The following is a 14,422-nucleotide window of genomic DNA, read 5'->3' as shown; positions in this document are numbered from 1 at the left end:
CCTCCTTGACGTGCCCCGCATGCCGGAGACGCCGGTGGCCGCGACAACACCGACGAGGCAGCGGTCACCACGAGATCCTCGAGCTCGAAATTGAGTCAGAGAAGATGGGGGATGATGGGGATCGAGGGGGTAATGGACGAGGGCGTTCTAGGGTCTCAGGGGGGCGAGTTTATAGGGCTGGTGAGGGCACGTGGTGGCCATCGAGCCGTGGTGGCGTGGATGGCCTCCACGCCATGGCCTCTACCTCCTCCATAGGTGAGGTAGGAGAAAGGCCAGGAGGGTTGGGCCAGATGCACTGTAGGCACTAGAGCCCACATGCATAGTAGCTTAGGTGGGAGGGACTACAATAGAATCTGGACTTGTAGTAGAAAAATAAAAAAAACTGATCTGGACCACTAGATGGGAGATGGATGGCCCAGATTTAGGTGGGGGATCTCAGACCACTTAATGTACTTTTCACAGAAACCCCCCCTACAAACGGTTAGATATGAAATAGCATATTTGCAGTACAGACCTTGAGTCTTTGTGAAATATGACCATTTTTAGATATGCACAGTGTTGATGCCCATCTCATCTTAATTAGTTTGATACAAAAATATTTGCAAATATTACTTCATGAAATTCATACACATTTAAGTGTCTATTTTAGCCTCTGAGACATCACTAATTTTTCAAGAGGGTCGGATATCTTGGTTACTACTAAGAAAACATCAATATATATCACAAATTGTTTAGCACATGAGATAATTAAGCCATCTCATATCAAGCAGAACTACATATACATGTCAAACTGAAAGTGTCCGAGTGCGTGAGCAAATTAAGGACTGGAACTATCACCGCGCAGCAAGCATTTGAGTATTTGAGTACATGAGAATACAACACAAGAGATATACATATATTGCTTTTAGTACATGGCCAACAGGACCGAGTTTAAAGGACTGAAACTACCACTGTCCAACAAGCATCTTGATAGTACATAACAGAAAAGATCTATGAGTATAATTTGTGTCCTGTTTTGGTGGTTCCTGTTAATCAATCTTCATCTGCTGGCATTCCTGCTTCTACGTGGGAGTTTTAACCTCCATGTACTCTTATACACTTGATCAATTCAATCTACCTAGCTAAGAACACCAAATAAGTAGGTGTTAGTTAGAAACATATACGAAATACCATATATTGAGAAGAGACACAGTCATTATGTCAACTTCATTCACCGCTCCAACCAAGGATACATAACCTAGTTGTCAAACTTAAGATGAAATTCCGAGCTTTTTAGTGAATTGTCCTAAACTTCAAGACCCTAAGATTATCCAACCGTCCTCAACCCTCCAACTTGGTTCTCCAGATTACTTAATAGAGAAACAAAAGTTCCAAATTAGAGTACCAAACCACCAAGAATAGGAGCAATACACGAACAAACTTAAGTTACTAAAATGCATCATTCACACACAAGCAGATTTGAGACGAACAAGTACAGGAAAATAGAACTGTACAGATAAAGCATAAATTTACTTGATACAGTAAAATTGGGCTGCAGCACAAATAGCAAACAAAGTTAACATCTATTTACCAGGAAAATGAACAACTGTGTCGAAGATTTGTAGGTTTATACCAAGTCGCATTGGGCGGTTGGGAAGGACCCGAGGAGCTCATCACCGGCTTGCCGCTAACGAGGGGGAGAAGGTCACGAGCTGATGTGCCTGAGAGAGAGAGAGGAGGCGACGAACCGACTGCTACCGGAGATTCAGATCAGAGGCTACGAGATTGACGAGCAAACTGCGGGGCAGAGCTTATTAGCCGGGGAGATTTGATTTTGTCTACCTCAAACTGCACCGTCGGCGACACGACGGCCAGCAGCCATCGGAGATTTTCTGAACTCGCCCAGCTTGAGGAGGGATATGGGCCGCCGCCGCCAGCGTTGGGACTGCTGCTCTGTAGGGGATTTGGGATTGAACGACGAGGGCACTGAGACCAAATTAGCTTGCAGGGAAGGACCTTTTTGCAAATTATCCGGACAGATTGCTGCACCTAAATCTGGGCCATCAGTCTCCCATCCGATGGTCCAGATCCGTTTTTCTATTTTTCTACCACAAACCTCTTTTCTATTGTAGTTGCTCCCAGCTTAGGTCTTTTTCTTTTCATTATTTTCCGTTTCTGTTTTATTCTTTCTCCACTATTTTGTATTCTATATGGATAGAAAATGAATTTTGTTGACTATGAGAGTGGGTACATAAATAATGGGCTATAAGTTGAGCTAGTATAACAAGTCTTGATTATTTGTGAATTGCTTAAATTTTTATTTAAATTGAAATGATTAAAGTTAAATGTTGCTGGCTCTGTTTTAAATAAGTTAGGGGCATTTTAATAATTCCTTAAGGGTTTGTTTACTACATGAAAATTACGTAGTGCTTATTTGCAATTACAGACACTTTTATTTTAATATCTGAAGAAACAGTTTCTGCACTTCTAATATGAATTTGAATTTGAGTTGAATTAATTATTTAATTGCATTTTAATTATGAAAAAAATGGTGACATGGCATATTAGGGGAAGATCATTGTAGCTTGATTATCGGGGTGTTACAATTGTCGTATCGCTGGCACGCTATCCAGATCAGCATCATCAAGTTTTGCGACGTGGTTCGTCAACTCGAGGCAAGATGGCCATTGCATGGGACAGAGGATGAGATCGTAAGTTTTACTTTCTCTTGCTCAACTTGTTGATAGATTCATTCACTCAATGTTTTGGTCTACACATTATATGTAGCCCGTAGCACTGTTTGATGAAGCTGAAGGGAGGGTATGTGTGGAACGACATGATTAGTTCGTGAAAAACTTGTTGGACATCCGGTATCTAGTCGATTTAGATACATTATTTTACTAGACCTAATTTGCATGGTATGTATGGATAGTTTGTGTTATTTTCTATTTGAATTTTGATGAATATCGATCGGTTTGCATGAATTTCGTTCGATTAGTTAAAATGCAGTTCGAAATGTATGTGGCTACGGTTGGATAACATTCTCCCGCATCTGTGTCCGTGGACTGGCTCCGCTTGTACACAGATGGATGCGGGTTGCCGTTGGAGATGCCCTAATCTAGTCAAAGTTGCCACCAAGATGTTAATCTTCCAAAGATTATTTGGATTCTCACATTATTCAATAAAGTTTCTTCGATTCCCCCTAAAAAAAGAGATAAAACATTTATATCCAAGAAAAGAAAAAGGAAAACCCTAGATCTCGCAACTGCGGCTGCGGGGCGGCGTCAAGGAAAGAAGGAGAGGGAGAACACTGCTTTTGGAGATGGAGGTGATAGGAGAAGCCAAAGAGGGTAGCGGCGGAGAATCCGCGGAGCGCTACCGTAAGGAGGCCAAATCCTCCTCTGGGATCGAAGGACAACAATCTGGGATCGAAGACGGTTCAGCCACGCCGGAGCAGATCTCGGAGAACGAAGACGACAACTCAACGGATGGGGAGCTGTTCCTGCCTGAGTACTTAACGGATGAGGAGATCATGCAAGAGTACCGTATAGGCTGGGAATGCAGGTGCTATGGCAAGTTCGGTAACTTCGAAGATGAGAGTAAGTAAACAATATACGCACTTATATGAGTTAATTCGCATAATAACTTGCAGCAAGCATAATTTTCTTCCTATTCGTAATCATCGAAATCGGAATCAAAGAAAATTTTCGGTTTCTGTGTATTATTATGTTTCTTGCTGACAGACCTTATATGTTGCAACACACTCTTTGTGTCCTATGCAGCGACGATCAAGAACATGCTGACCACATACAAAACCATCCCACATGCTTTGGTCTCCCGCAGCTTGCAAGTCTACTCCATCGAAGTCGAGAAGCCGAAACTCGGGTGACCACTTCGTGTCTATGGCATGGTTGCTGCCCGAGACCATGTGGATTATAATTGCAACTTTCTCTTCAATCGCACGAGCGATTACTGCCAAATCATTACTGCAGATGTATACATTCCTCTTCCCTGCTTGAGGTGGGTTTATTGGCTTTGCCATATAAATTGTTACTTATACTATGGTTGCCAATTGCAGGAGCCCTACTTGACGCCGACTGGCCCCTCTCGTGCAATTCTGTCCCTTGAACCTGTGGACTTTGAAGTTGATCTTAAGTTCAAGAGAGAGTTTGAAGATGGAAAAGCATTGATCAACCAAGTCCTCCGATACCAACGGAGCCCTGGTCCTTTTGGTACAATCTTGGACAACAACCTTTGCACCATAAGATTTCATTGTAAGCAGCTTGGGGAAGCGGTCGAGGCCACTATCCTGAGTGTGCAAATTATTCATGGGTCATGGCCTAGTCAATTTGCAGGGATTTTTTTTAGCAAAGGTGCCTCTCCCCTTGAAGAATTTGTGTTGCTTGATTTTTCAGATGGAGATAATCCGCCGGTGGATCAAGATGGTAACATTCATCTGTCAAGGCGTGTTGTTTCTGTAGATGTGAACCAAGACTTCAAAGTTTCTGTACAGGCCTACTCTGCATGTGGTGGTAGCTTGAAAATACCCATTGCAACAGGTGATGCTGTGTTCGAACCCAAAAAAGACGGCGGCGTAACAGAGAAAGAATGTGACATTGGTGCTAGCTGCAGGGTCAAGATTAAAGTGGCTTGGTCTCTACTTATTTGGTCCAAGCTTCTACTCCAGGGTTAACATTAAAGTGGCCTGGTCTCTACTTATTTGGTCCAAGCTTCTACTCCAGGGTTAACATTAAAGTGGCTTGGTCTACTCCATTCAGAAATATCCTTCCTTCCTTCCTCTAATGAAACCAAAGGTGTCATATGTTCTGGCTGGCTGGAAGAAGAATATGCAGTCTTTCCTGTGGTCTATTAACTTGTTCAGCTATCTGTAATGCCATGAGCTGGTTGTTATGCGAGATTATCTTGGACCCCGAAGTCATGTCTTGTGAAACTAATTTAAATTGTGTCATGTGAGATGTCCCGGCTATTTCTGTATGAATGTCAGCTATTTATGTATGTTCCCTCTGTCCCATCATATAAGAACCTTTTTGACACTAACTAGTATAAAAAACGTTCTTATATTATGGGACGGAGGGAGTATCTACTGATTAGTAGTGTACGTTCTCGTGCTGTTTTTACCCCTGAGCACCAGTTAATTAGTTTTGATAGAATGATGATGTGCTAGTTACTGGACGCAGCTACGCCTCAATTGTTTGATGTGGTAAGCCAGGCCTACAGCAAGTGTGTCGCATGATTCATATGATTGTAATTGTAGTGAGCAGGTGATTTCGTCAATTCAGCATGGTTCGTACAATTGTAATTGTAACGAGCAGGTGATTTCGTGAATGCGTCAATTTCATGATAGATTCTTTGTGCCGCAGCGAGGGTTCCATCGTCCGTAAATTTACACCCAAGCAGAATGAAGCATGCCGCGGTTGCGAGAGCAATGGCGTTTGCCGGAGTTTGTAGTGTTTCTTCTTCTTTCTGAAAGTGGTGTTGATATACAGACTTCTCATGATGGTCGCTTCCACACTTTGATTCATTCAACAAGACATCTATGAGATCATTTGTATGACACCTAGCTAGGAAACGTGCCTTCTCCCCACAGAAGTCCGTTGACACCGATTTCATTTAGGGAGAAGAAAGAGAGGTTTGCCGGCGTATTGGAAATGATTCAAGCAAGTGTGATTGGAGTGACGAGGTAACCCTCCAATTTTATGCCATTGCCGCCGTCGAGTTTGGGAAGGAGGAGATCAAGGCACGATCTGTTCATTTTCTTAGCCTGGATGCCCACAATTTTCTGTCAACGGAGAGAGTACTACACGCCTGCTTTATGTCTCTGCTGTCTGCCTTGCGCGCTCGCCTGATCTGACGGCGGCGTCCGACGCCGACCCAGTGGCGGGGCTAGTGCTCTGCCCCTCGACACGAGCGCGCACATGGCGCGGTTGGTTGCGGCGGCGGAGACGCCCACGCGACGTCTCTCGCCGTAGCCAGCCTGTCCCTCGCCCGCGGGGCAGCCACCCCGATCATCCCTGTCCGATAATGGTAACCAGATCCAATCTCATGCAGTCCCGTCTCGGTCTCGCTCTCTTGTACCACCTGTTTCGAAAACAACGACCTCTTATCCAAAACAGGGCGAAGGTTTCGCTGGATGATATGGTGCATTTTCAAGTGCGTCCATAAATAAGTGTACATCTAACTTTTGTATCAAGTTAAAGTTTTAAATTTTTAACCAAATTTAATGAGTAGTGGCATATATGATATCAAATTAGTACATTATGAAACTACGTTTCAAAACAAATCTAGTGGCTCTAATTTAGTGCCATAAATGCTGCTACTTTTCTCTATAAAATTGATCAAAGTTTTAAAAACGTTGACTTATGACAAAAACTAGATATATATTTATTCACGAACGGAGGGGGTAGCTGTTCAATAGACGCTCTAATTAGAAAAGAGCAAAAAACGGTGTATTTTCGACTGAGATGAGTATACCCCTCTTATCTTCTCAACTTTGAAATGAACTTGACAAGAGGTTAGTTTAGATGGGCGGTACAACAGTTGCCATTAGGTGAGTGTATCGTCGTATTTGTGTTGCAGAATTCTTTCATGATATCATCTTTTTTGGGGCAAAAATTCTTTCATGATGTACTACATCACATCACTATTACAAAATGGGCCACTTCAGATAGGTTCATTGCTCCGACCCAAAATATAATTAATTGGGTATGGGCTCTCTGAGCTCTGAGTAGTTTAGCGGACAAATTGATAGGTTTGGCATTCTCCGCCGATCAAGCAAATCACTTTACTATTCTTTAGTAGACAGGGTGAACCCTCACATTACGCGAGACCAGGGCGAACCCTCGCGTCGGGGGAGCATCAGATGGGCCAGCCCAGCCGCGCAGGAGGCCACAACCTGTTCTTTTTTTCTTCTACTTTCTGTTTTTGTTTTTTCCTTTATTTTTGTACTTTTCTTTGAACTTTAAAATATTCTACACACACGCGCGCGCACACACACATAGAGATTGACTATTCATCACCCCGGGTTAGGAATAGTTATTCTTCACCCCCTCTATTTTAACATTAATGCACCAAAATTTCACATTTCATAAATTTTGACTTATTTAATACATAAAAATAGAATGTAAGAAAATATATAATCACCGCAAAAAATTATTTATGTTATGTAAAATTACAAACGTAAAAACGTAGTGTAAAATATACATAAAATGCATTTTTTCTGGTCTTATGACCTATGATTTTGTTTTCTTATGCTAAATTTTACGTAGTGAATCAACATGAATGTAACTTTTTGTATTCCAAATGTAATTTATTTATGAAACGATTACCAGATTACCTCGGGTGAAGAATAAATTATTCTGCACCCTGCATCATTTTTAATACAAATGGTTACAGAAAACACTCTTCAGAGCATATTTCAAAAAATGTTGAGTAAGTATGAAAAATGTTTAATGAGTATTTAAAACATGTTGAACAAGTTTTTAAACATGTTGAATAAGTATTGAAAATGCTGAACAAGTATTTGAAAAATGTTGTATACGTATTAGAAAATGTTGAACAAGTATTTTAAAAATGCTGAACAAATATTTGAAAATATTGAATAAGTAAAAAAATCTTGAATAAGTATTTAAATTTTTTGAACGAGTATTGATTTTTTTTGAACGAGTATTTGAAAATATTGAAATAAGTTTTTAAATGTTGAACAAGTATCTAAAAAATGTTGAATACACGTTTGGACAGTGTTGAACGTGTATACAAAAAATGTTGACCACTTATTGAAAAATGTTTTTGACATATACAAAAATGCAGAGTGAAAACGAAAACATAAGAAAAAACAAAAGAAAAACAAAAAATGGAGAAGAACAAAGGAAACCAAACAAAACATGAAGAAGAAAAAATAAAAAATGAAGAAAAAAATAAAACCAAACAAAAGACGAAGGAAAACAAAGAAAACCCTATCAAAAAACAAAAAGAGAAAAGTAGAAAAAAAAAACAATGAAAGTCGGGCTAACTTCGCCTCAACTACATCCCACCCTATTATGTGATCAGAATCCCGACCCTAGCTTGGTGGCTAGCACCGGTGAAATTTATCTTTGCAAGCACGGTTTGAAATCCCTCTGCGGTGTTCCTTTTTTCCCCGTTATTTTCGTTTGAAGTGTGCGCGAGTGGGCCCGCCTGTTGGTGATGGAGCTCGTAGCGAGAGTTCCCGTACAACTTGCTTTATGCGAGAAATAGCATTCGTGCTTTAGACACGTTATTAGAAGCGAAATCGATAGTGAAAATTGCATTATATTGAACATATAACTCTAGCTACGCAACCCGCCTAACGAGAGCCATCGTGGTTGAAATCGACCTCGCCCGCACGATTTGCCTCGCTGTCCAGCACGTTCGTCCTTTCCATCGTGCTGGTCAAAATCGGGGCATCCGTTTTCCTGCACGCATCGTTCTCGCACTAGAGTCGCTGAAGGCTGGGCCAGGGTTGCGCATGGGTCCATCTCGCAGTGCCGCCGTGTGTGCGTGTGTGTGTCCAAGAGCCTGCTCGGTCAAAACGGGCGTCGATTGTGGGTTTGCAGCGCTGGCAGCCCTGCCCATCATGGGTTGGTTCGATTTTTTTACCTTTCACGCTCGCACCCAGCTGCGGCCGTTCTGCTTCAGCTGCATCGGGCCCATTTGTCGGTATCTTGGGTGCGCGGGGGTTATGTTCGTGCTTGCTGGCGTGGCTGGCCCGCTTCGGTTCGCTGGGTAAAGAGTCGCTTCGCCGCTTGCTGGCGTGGCTGGCCCGCTTCGGTCCGCTGGGTAAAGAGTCGCTTCGCCTGTTTCGTGTTGCTACACGGGGTCTCTTCTCTCCGTGCCGCTGCAGGTGGCCTGTCGTGGAATTGTCACGACAGATGTCCTCGTGAAAGGACTTAGTCGCGGAGCCATCGCTACGGGTTAGCTTGAAGGGGTTAAACTGGACAAGGGGACACGGGAGTTTATACTAGTTCGGCCCCTTTGATGAAGGTAAAAGCCTACGTCTAGTTGTGATTGGTATTGCTAGGGTTTCGAGGGCCAGGGAGCGAATCCGCTTTGTCTGGCTCTCGAGTTGTTGTTCTCCCTTGAACCGCCGCCGGGTCACCCCTTTATATACTCAGGAGGACCCGGCCGGTCTACAGAGTCCCGAGGCTGGCTCATACAAGTGTCTGCCTCGGTCTCCTCTTTCCTATCTTATAATATTAGTTTATACAATCATGACGGTTTACTACCATGGGCCCTAAATCGCCTGCGGGCTCTGGGCCTCTAAGCCTTATTCGTAAAGCGCCATCTTCTGGGTTTCCTTGGGCTTCAGCACAGGTGAGGGTGAACCGGCCCCTCCTAGGAGGTTTACCCTTAATGGTTATATCCTCAACATTAGGCCCCAGATTGATTTGAACCTGTTCATGTCAATCTTCAATCTTTAGAAAAAACTACTTGACTTTTTGACAATTCTCGTAAACCGCCATATTGTCTTCTCCCTGTGAACTTTGGTGAACCGCCATGATGTCATCTTCTGACACGCAGTAAATCATTGTGACATCATCCCTGTATAAAAAGATTTATGAAGATTCCTTTCTCTTTAATTAATTCTCGAAGATCGAGGCGACAGCTACATCCTTTTTTGCCGCTCCCGACTCCTCGATTTTCGCGCCTGCTATTTTATTCCACTTCCCTTATAAATAAGGCAGGGGCGCCTTCCATTTCCCCCTTTCCCATTCACATCGTCTTCCTCCTTGCGACCCGAAGACCTCAAGCATCGCCGCCGTCGTCGTCGTCGATCTTCCAGTCTGCACCAACAAGGTCGTTGCATCACCCTGTTCGTACCAGATCTCTTAAGATACTCCGCCGCTGCGTGTCTCTGGTAAATACTCCTTCCCTTTACTTGTTAAATCTGCATTAGGGTTTCAAAGTTTCTTCGGTGTTCGTCAGTGTTCATCAGCACTTCCTCTGCTTTTCCTTTAGCATCGTACTGAATCTAGCTAGGCCTGATAGTTTCCCCTTGCGGCTGGATCTGTAGCTTTAATCTGCTGTACTACAGCATCTTACTGTTCCTGTATAAATCCTTATCTGAACCTTCTCTATTCCGTTTAACACCATTGTAAAGCTCAGAAAAATTTGTCTTTTGAACAACGGTAGATCCAAAATTATATCACCATCTTATGAAACTTGTTTCTGCAACACTTAACAAATTTTCAGATTGGTTCTGCCTCCAATGGGCGGTTTATCCTTTAGTATTGATAATCTGTCGTATGTCATTAGCCCTCTCTTAAACCGCCATCTAGACTTTGAACAGCAATGCCTGGTTCACTTCATACGTATACCTTGAATTGCCGGTTTAACATTTGTCAAACACATATGAACCGCCAATCGTAAACCATCCATTTTCCTTTTACAGACTTTGTAAGATGACGAAGCAATTTGCTGCTTGCAACTGGGTTCCATCTCGGATCACAGAAACGCAAATCAATGAATATGTCACCACAGGCGCTTTAGCTTCAAAAAATGTCCTCCATTGGCGAGTTCCTGGCCCTGAGTGCCCTCCTGAGCCTCAAGATGGAGAAGTGATTGTGTTCATGCAACATTTAGCTCGAGGTTTCAGTCCTCCCGGATCAAAAAATTTTTGGGATGTTCTTGCCAGGTTCCAACTTCATCCTCAAGATATTGGACCAAATTCTGTGTCCAACATATGCGAATTCCAAGTATTCTGTGAGGTTTACCTGCAAGAAGAACCAACTGTCAACCTCTTTCAAGATCTCTTTCACTTAAACCGCCGGACTGAATTTTCTGACGGACCCAATACTGAACTTGGCGGTGTGTCGATCCAAAAGAGGAAAGAGGTTGAATTTCCTCACGCCAAACTTCACAACCATCCAAAAGACTAGAACCAAACCTGATTCTATTGTCAGAATACTGCCCCTGCTGAAGAGAATCCTTTACCGGGCTACCGTCCGCACCGGCTCAACAATAATCACCCTTTACCTCAGAGATTGTCTGCCAAAGACTGACAAGCCTATGCACCTCAACTCGCCAAACTCCGGGCTTTCCTCGCCAACGGTTTAACTAGTGTTGATCTCGTCCGCTGTTGGATTTCATGGTGCATTCTACCTTTAAGCCGCCGGCCCGGATTGATGTTTGGATATATCGGCAATTCCAATGATCCACAATGGTTTAATGAAATAGAACTGACTGACGATGAAGTCACTGAAGGTGTAAAGAAAATACTTGACGAACCGCTCACCGTATGTACTCAAATTGGTCTGCGTCCTGTTTATGCCTCCAACAAACTGCCAGCGGTAAAGACTTTAACCTTGTACTTTTCCTGATCCTTCTCCGCTTTGACACTGCTATAATAACCCTTTGTGCAATCTCATAGGCCAGTAGCTCCTTCTGGAAAAGGAAATGTCAAGACAAATCGGCTAAGGCTCCTCGTGTTAGGACCAAGGTCATCAAGAGAGCTGCCAAAAAGAAAACTGCTGAGTCTTCAGAACCGCCAGAGGATGTCGGTGACTCGGCTGAAGAGGTAAAGTTTGACTCCCTTGACTTCTATTCATATATTTTTACTAATAATGATTACTCCCAGGATGATGCGGAGGCCAGCCATGCAGATCATGTTGAGGTAATTTGTCTTTCTGACTCAGAACTTGTGCCAGTTCAACGATTTCGCCATGCAATTCAGAAAGTGAAATGCTCTCACCCTGTTGCTCATTTGGATAAAAAACTTTCTTTGAAGACACAGCAAACCGAAGGGCGTCGCACAACCCGGCACAGTGGTCAACAGGTCACTTCTTCTGGTTTACCTCATACACCAAACCGGAAACATCGTCCAGAGGTTGCTTGTTCTCCTGAAAAACGTTATCTTTTGAAAGGTTTCTTCCGATGCCCTCTCAATCCATCTGATTCAAACTATCAGGCATCTTCTAATTCGTCTGGCGGTTCATCAACCACTCAGCTGCCTCCACTGAAAACCGTCCCTGGGTAAGCATGCAGTCCTTCCTTCTCCTTCATAATTCAGTTAATCATGCTAATCCTTGTTTTAATATTAGTGCTAAAGCTCGTCTGAGTAAGAAGGCCAAGACCAGTGCCCCTACCGGCGAAGTTGAAGCGGAGAAAGCTCCTGAAAATCCTGATAAAAATCTTGATAATCTCATGGATGATTCTGTCCCGCCAGAGCCAACTAACAATGCTGATCCACCGGAAGCTGATCCGGCCACACATGAGGACACCTCAAGTCCATATGCTATACCTGCAAGTCCGGTTGCTGATCCACTGAGGTCAACTGCTAATCCGTCAAGCCTAGCCAAAGATGATGACGTTATTGTTACTGGCACTGCTTATACCGCTCCGGGTGATGCAGTTATCTTGGCAAAACATACCGCCAAGGATGAGTTTACTTCTATGGGCAAGAGGAAGATGGAAGCTGACTTTTCAAAATATGCTAATCTTTCTGCCCAGGATCTTCATTCCGGATTCTTGAACCGGCTTTATACAAGCCGAGATAATGAGGCTGACTTGGTAAATCTGATGAAGGAACGCTATGAGGTAAACATTTTCATCCTTATCTTTGTATTTTCACTGCCTTGTATTCTGTAGCCCCCAAGGGCCGGTTTAGCTTGTAAAGACAAACCGGGACTTTTGAATTTCCAAACTGCACATTGTTGACTTTTAAGTTTTTTGAACAAATACACATTAGCCCCCAAGTGCCAGGATTGAAACTTGTATGAATCCTCGGGACTTTGAATAAGCAGTAAGAAAGAAGCAATCCGCATTAGCCCCCAAGTGCCAAGTGTAGAACCAGTTGTATGCTTGGGACTTTTGATAAAATATTGATATGCTCCTCTGATTGTGGCAGGCTGACATAAACCATCAACGGACGCAGATTGCTGATCTTCAAGAGAGTATCAAATCTCATCAAGAAGAATCTTCTAAAGCCAAAGATGAACTTCGAGCCGCTTTAACTTCCATAGAACGACTGAAGGAAGAATTCAAGACTGAACGTGCCAATTGGGACACTGAGAAGGGTACATTGCTGAAACGGGCTGAAGACGCCGAATCTGCTCTTAAACCGGTGGCAGAAGAGCTTTCTGGGTTGAAGCGTTAAGTGAACGCCATGACCTCCGCAGTATTTGGTAAGTACTCCTAGCAAGGCATCTGAAATATCCATCTTGTAAGGTGCCGGTTGAAATATGAAATTCTTAAACCGTTGCAGGTAGCTGCATTACTCATCTGGGCTCAGATGTACGGATGAAGCTGAAAGCAGCATATACTCTGCTTGAACAACTATACGCCGGTGCTCAACGGGTTATCTGCACATCATCCTATGACAATCCGGCCCCAACACTGATCAAGGACACTCTGGCAAGGCTATCCATGGCACCAGCACATATAGAAGAGGTAAAGCGATCTGCTGCCAGGGCTGGCGCTTTGTTGGCACTTACTCGAGCCAAAGCGTGGATAGCTGACTTGGATCCGGTGGACCTTGCCAAAGGCTTTCCAAGCACACAAGAAAACGGGGCAGATTTTGATGATGAAGCCCTTAAAAGAGTGACAAGGGAAATGCGTCCTCTGGCGAGTCAGCTGGCATAAGATGCTAACTTGACTGTTCACCGGTCTTATTATGATGCCAACAACAAACGGGTTAACACTGTCATCCCGGAGGCGCAAAATCTTATTCCGGGAATCCGTAAGCACACTTATGCCCCTGACATTGATCCGTCAGAACTTATCAGTGAAGAAGCTATCTTTCAGACCTTAACCCGGATTGACTGGACCACCACAAACTTCTAGCCGCTAGGTGGGGAGGAGGAGGCTGATCCGACGCCAGATGACCCATCAACTTCGCATCAACATGGTAATGAGACTTGATCCAACAATCAAAGTGATGCTCCATAAACCTTGTTCTGCTGGAAACACCATACTTTGGGCCTTCAAGCGCCTTGTAATAGGCTAGTGAAAATACTTTAATCCGTTGCCATCGTGCACTAGGATACACTTTGCGTTGATTCGTCATGATAATTTCGGTACTGGCTTATGTATTTTTACAATATTATGCAATCCCTGTGTCTGCATAAGGAAAATCTGTCCAGGCAGTTTACCACCGGACGGGTCAAAATACCCAACACAACTTGGTAAGCAACTATGGTTGCAGCAATAATAAATCATACCTGTGATACAAAACATTGTTGTTGGTTTACCAATTGTGATTTGAAGAAGGGTGAAAACCCAACTTCCACCATGCCATGCTGGTATATATATGATATAGAACCGGGTTGTGATGAACACCGGCCGATTGCTGGAGACAAGGTGTCAAAGCCAGACCGGTTTTGAAGGATGTCGGGTTACCTTTAATTGTATGCTTTAACAGAAGATCCGTAAGCCATACCAGGTTAAAAAACACCGGTTTAACATAAACCTT

General features: G+C 43.4%; 1 long non-coding RNA gene across 1 annotated transcript; it reads right to left on the bottom strand.

The window, feature by feature from the left end:
• Positions 1-809: 809 nt before the first annotated feature.
• Positions 810-1,955, bottom strand: LOC119271308. The gene is made up of 2 exons (XR_005134482.1): positions 1,822-1,955; positions 810-1,730 (listed from the first exon to the last, which is right to left on the bottom strand). It is a non-coding gene; the product is annotated as an uncharacterized LOC119271308 (long non-coding RNA).
• Between the last annotated feature and the right edge of the window lie 12,467 nt (positions 1,956-14,422).

This window comes from Triticum dicoccoides, chromosome 3A (assembly GCF_002162155.2).
Source record: "Triticum dicoccoides isolate Atlit2015 ecotype Zavitan chromosome 3A, WEW_v2.0, whole genome shotgun sequence".
Classification (NCBI taxonomy): domain Eukaryota; kingdom Viridiplantae; phylum Streptophyta; class Magnoliopsida; order Poales; family Poaceae; genus Triticum; species Triticum dicoccoides.
Note: the sequence above shows the minus strand (reverse complement) of the source record. Positions and strands in the feature narration are given on the sequence as shown.